Consider the following 6,153-nt stretch of genomic DNA (forward strand, 5'->3'; position numbering starts at 1 on the left):
AAGGCAGGTTGGTCAGAAAAAGTAACAGCCCATGGGATCCAAGGGAAACTGGCAAGTTGGATCAAAAATTGGCTCAGAGGCAGGAAGCAAAGAGGAATGGTCGATGGGTGTTTTTGTGACAGGAAGGATGTTTCCAGAGGAGTTCTGCAGGGCTCAGTATTACATCCCTTGCTTTTTGTGTTATAGATCAATGATTTGGACTTGAATGTAGGGGGCATGATTAAGAAGTTTGCAGATGATACAGTAATTGGCTGTGTGGTTGATAGTGAGGAAGACAGCTGTAGACTACAGGAAGATATCAATGGACTGATCAAGTGGCAAATGAAATTCAATCTGGAGAAGTGTGATGTAATGTAATTGGGGAGGTCTAACAAGGCAAGGCAATAGACAATAAATGGTAGAACACTGAGAAATGTAGAGTGACAGAGGGACGGAGTGAATGTCCATAGATCCTTGAAGGTAGCAGGACTGATAGATCAGGTGGTTAAGAAGATATACAGAATACTTTATTTGAGTAGCCGAGGCATAGAATAAAGGAGCAGGGCGGTTATGCTTGAACTGTTAGGCCACAGCTGGAGTACTGCGTGCAGTCTAGTCACCACATTATAGGAAATATGTGATTGCACTAGAGAGGGTACAAAGGAGAATAATGAGGATGTTGCCGGGACTGGAGAAGTTTAGCTCTGAGGAAAGCTTGGTTAGGCTGTGGTTGCTTTCTTTGGAACAGAAGAGGCTGAGGGGAGATTCACTTGAGGAGTATAAGATTATGAGGTGCCTAGATATGGTGGATAGGAAGCACCTATTTCTCTCAGCAGAGAGACCAATAAGCAGCGTACATAAATTTAAAGTAATTGGTGGATGGATTAGAGGGGAGTCGAGGAAAATTTATTTCACTCAAAGTATGGTGGGGATTTTTGACTTACTGCCTGAAAGGGTGGTAGAGGCAGAAACCCTCATCACATTTAAAAAACACATGATTATGCACTTGAAGTGCCCTAAGCTACAAGGCTATGGACCAAGTGCTGGAAAGTGGGATTAGGCTGTATGCCTCTTTTTTGGACCAGCTCAGGGACGATGGGCTCATTCTGTGCAGTAATCCTCTATGAATCAATGACAACCTTTCAAAATTTGATCACTATTCAATAACCCTTTAACCTTCTCTGCTTTAAGTAGAACGTTCCCAGTTTCTCCAGTCTCCATATAACTGAAATACATCACTCTGGTAATTCCTAGACATTCTGCTCTGCAGCATCACCAAGGCCTTGACATACTTCCCAAAGTCTGGATTGAACTAAATTCAATCTTTATTTCTCCTTCTAATTCTAAGGATGAATGCTCGCTTAAAATTGGACTGAGCAGTAATCTGAGTATTATTAATTATTGATTGATAGCAATGCTATAACTTGTTCTAACAATGCAACGGTGACTGATCTGCTCAGCAACAGCAGCCTCTTCCTGCTTCAATAAGATCACTGTCGCCACCTGCTGATGATAAACATCTACTGCAGACACCAGAGTTTTTTTGAACATGATTATTTGATTCCACACACAATTTGTATTTTCCCAGTGACGTTCACCCAGTGGAGTTTCTCAGAGCCAACCACAAGAGACCCAAGAGATCGGGTGGAGTTAAGGGAGAAAGGAACAATTACTGTTATAAGTTCTGAGGAGGTATCATGGGCAGATGTGAAGTTATATAGGAACATAAGAATTAGGAGCCACACGGAAGCTGGAGCCTGCTCTGCCCTTCAATAAGATCATGGCCCATCTTTGACCTCAGCTTCACTTTCCCGTCCGATCTCCATATTCCTTGATTCTCCTGGAGTCCATAAATCTATCTATCTCAGTTTTGAATATACTCAAAGACTCAGCATCCATAGCCCTATGGGGCAGAAAATTCCAAAGATTCACAACTCTCTGAGTGAAGAAATTCCTTCTCATCTGAGTCTTATATGGTTGACCCCTTATCTTGAGACTATGCTTCCTCGTTCGAGACTCTCCAGTCAGCAGAAACAACCTCTCAGCATCTACCCAGTCAATCCCCCTCAGAATCTTATATGTTTCAATGAGATCGCCTGTCATTCTTCTAAACTCCAAAGGAGTTTCTCAGAGCAAACCACAAGAGGGCCAAGAGATCAGGTGGAGTTAATGGAGAAAGGACACAATTATCAATTCTGAGGAAGTTTTCATGGGAAGGTGTGAGATTAGATAAGAACATAAGAATTAGGAGCAGGAGTAGGCCATACGGCCCCTCGAGCCTGCTCCGCCATTCAATAAGACCATGGCTGATCATCGACCTCAACTCCACTTTCCTGCTTTATCTCCATATCCCTCGATTCTCCTACAGTACAAAAATCTATCTATCTCAGTCTTAAATATATTCAATGACTCAGCAGGGTTTGTGGATTCTGGTGGGTCAGATAGGTCCCAGAATCTGGGAATCATTCCCAGGTTTAACAAGTGATTTGAAATTATCTCCATATAACCAATGGGGTTGTTCCTTGCCAGTACGAGTTGCTGGACAGATTTGTGTACAAATTGGTTCCATTCACGATAGGTGGTTGTGGTTGGCTTTCTGTCTCTGCTGAGCGGGCAGCAAACAGCTGGTTGTTTTTCTGCACCGAACCAGCAGATGTTTCCTGCAAGTTATAGTGTGAGTTCTCGCCCCTCCCTGATGGTGAAATTGTGGATTTCTGTGAGAAAATGTGTGGGAGAGATATACTGTGCGTGGGTGGGATCAACGTGGAAGTTAACTCTTCGACTACTGAATCCATCTGTAGACAACATCCATCTAAAATATATTTCTGATGGCATGACCTTAAAAACATGATGTTTCGTGTATGACATATGGAGTACTGAATAAAATATAATTAAAGCAATGGAAAGCTTTTGATGTATCGATTAATGAAGGACAATTCCCCTCTGGTTTAATGCCATGTTCTATTGCAATCCAGCAGACGGCAATGGAAGCTGTGCTGGTATCACATACACATAGAGAGGTACAGATATAAAAAACGCAATAACCCATATAACAATTCTTGGTCCCTTTGATCATTTATACTTGACCCCATGAGCTGCAGTCTGCCGAGTTACAGTCCCAGTGATGGAGCCTCTGACCGGGAATTCTAGTTACTGAGGTTTTGGTCTATTTCCATTGACAGCCTTCATATTTTAAAATAAAACACGCTCTGGTACAACTGTGAGAGACATGCACTTGGCATCAGAACAGCTGGCCACAGCTGGGTTAAGGTCAGCACCGAATCAAACTCCACGATGGCGACACTCAATTAAAGCATTTATTATAATGATTTCCCTTTCCAGGTGCAAATTAAAAACGTTACCTCAAACCAATAATATCCCAAAGCTACGGATATAATTTCTCCTTTAATCGGTTCACACTGATCGACACTGTTTAATCTGCAGTGTTGAGGACATTTCCATGGTCGGTGGGACAGTAATGTACTTGCGATTAGAAAGCGAGGCAGCGTGATTTAATTCTCACCCAGATAACTTCGGGCGGACTGTGCGGTCTCCTCACAATTATACAGATTGGTGTAGATCTTCACTTTTAACATTTAGAATTACTCAGCGTGAAATAAAGTACCAGTCTCCACACGGGTGAACTGAGATCCAGTGCCCAATTTGGGTCAGGGACGGTTGTATTAAATGTGGAGCTGCACAGACGCGATGGATGCTATCTGATTAAATGTGATGTTGCTCCCAAACTTAGCTTTCCCTGCTGTATAACCGGGAAGAATATCATCAACTCGTGTGTCCTTTTCTCTTCCATCCCACAAGCAGTTGCCGATCAGAAAAATAAAGACTTGCATTTATATAGCTCCTTTCTCGACATCAGGATGCCCCAAAGCTCTTTAGAGACAATTAAGTCCTTTTTGGAGTGTTATCACTGTTGCCATGAAGGGAAACGCGGCAGCCAATTTGCGCACAGTAAGATCCAACTAACAGCAATGTGATACATAACTAAATGATCTATTTTAGTGAAGTTGGTTGAGGGATAAATATTGGTCAAACACAGGGGAGAACTCCCCTGCTCTTGTTCGAAATAATTCCATGGGATATTTTACATCCACCCGAGGGGAATTGGACACGGAGTAAATGTGGGCTGTTTGTGGGGAATGTAAATCCTCACACTGATTCAATGTTATACTGAATATGTTTTGAATAGACGATATATAATGCCCAGCAGTATATCAGCAATTAAAGTCACGGTAATTTTGGGGAATGGACACAAAGCACGGATTATTAATGGTTAATTATATTTTACACAGCTGGGCTCAGACAGGAAAACAGGGGAGGAGTCAGTCTGCTGCTGGGTGAGGCGTGTGACTCCCAGTCCCCTTTCCTCTCTCTCTCTCTCTCACACACACAGGGCTCCGGACAGTTTAAATAGCGGGACCCAGCTCCACCTTCACAATCAGGAGGCGCCGAGACACCTTCCCGAGTCAGTTACACCGCGAGACCCGAAGATGGGACTTGCCCCGTGTCTCTGTTTGTTTCTGGCTTGCTTCACCTGTGAGTATTCCTCGCTGCTTCCGTGACACAATAGAAGGCAGCTTCAGATATTGTGTTTTTATTTCTATTCATTGATGTGAATGTTCTCCGATGTCGTGCTGACCCAGTCGGCTTCTGTGTCGATGAAGCCCGGAGAATCTCAGTGAACGGGTTCAGTCTGGACAGCTACTACATGCACTGGGTTAAACAATTCCCGAGAAGGGACTGGAGTGGCTGTTTGCTTTCAGAAATCCGTCGGATACCATACATTACGCGCCTGGAGTGGAAGGTCGGATCATCCCTTCAAAACCTACATCGAGATCAAGAAGCTGAGAACCGAAGACACCGCCATGTATTACTGTGCAAAATACACTACACTACGCCATGGACTACTGGGGACAAGGCACTGCAGGTAAGAAACATTCACTCGTTCAGTAACTGTGGAACTTGTGCCTTTATTTTATATTTCTGTTTATTTCAATAATTCACTGATTCGCTGGGTTCTGTATTGAGATTTGTTGCTATGTTTCATTTAATTCTGCTGCAATGCTTTTATGGAATGAAACTGCTTCTCCACAGAAAATGTTGTTGAGGGATTGATCCCCAGATTGACGTGATTTGGTGTTTATCTGCTGATGGGACTGTGCGCCTGGGTTACTTTAAATAAACTCTCTGGCGTTTCTACAATGCTTAGTCTACGTAACATCTAATTGCTGCATGTTTTCTGATCAAATGCAAATATTATATTTAAATGTGTTTGACAGATGATTGTAGGCAGAAACAGAAAGCTTTAGATGTTATAAATAAATGTAAGATATTTTATTGTGTTTTATTTGTGATAATTGCAATGTCATTTATTGATCAAAAGTTGACGAATGCTCATATACGTGAAATGTTACTGTAATGAAGAACTATATAATTAATATATTTGTGGTATGAATCAGATTTAACTTAATACAAATTACATTATTATAATGTAGTCATAGCCTGCAATAGCACAACAATACCCGATATCAATATTAATTGATTAACATGATCCGTCTAATCACAATTCTGCTGTTATTATTTTATATTTCTATTTATTTCAATAATTAATTCGTTCAGTGATAGACTGGTTCTCTGGATTCTGCATTGACATTTTTTGGCAATGTTACATTTGATTCTTCTGAACGGGTTTATAGAATTAAGCTGCTTTTCCATGAAACATTCTGTTGTGGTATTCAGCCCCTCAGTACTGTGGTTTGCTGTTTATCTGCTGAGCAGAGTGTGTGCCTGAGTTACTTTGAATAACGAAACTTTGTGAAACTGTTTGGCTTTTGTGCGATGTTTATCTCAGTGACATCGAACTGCTGCAGGGTTTTATGATCCGTTTAAAACTGTTTCAAAGATAATTGTAGGCAGACAAAAATAGGTTTTATATATTAAAAATCGTTTATAACTAATTTTCTCCATCTTATTATTTAAGTGAGAATTACAGATTCAACTATTAACCTATGGTTTACGGTGCACACATTTAATACATGAAATGTTACTGTAATTTCGAATTATATGACTAAACATTTGCAGGTTGAAGGGGAGGTAAATGAATATAATTCAAACAATTATAATGCGGTAATGTTGCCCAATATCACTAAATATGCG

General features: G+C 41.2%; 1 protein-coding gene across 1 annotated transcript in view; it reads left to right on the forward strand.

The window, feature by feature from the left end:
* LOC139241199 (zinc finger protein 665-like) overlaps positions 1-6,153 on the forward strand; it is a 131,832-nt gene that overhangs the window by 88,905 nt on the left and 36,774 nt on the right. The window lies entirely within an intron of this gene.

Source organism: Pristiophorus japonicus (genome assembly GCF_044704955.1).
Source record: "Pristiophorus japonicus isolate sPriJap1 chromosome 24 unlocalized genomic scaffold, sPriJap1.hap1 SUPER_24_unloc_1, whole genome shotgun sequence".
Classification (NCBI taxonomy): Eukaryota; Metazoa; Chordata; class Chondrichthyes; family Pristiophoridae; genus Pristiophorus; species Pristiophorus japonicus.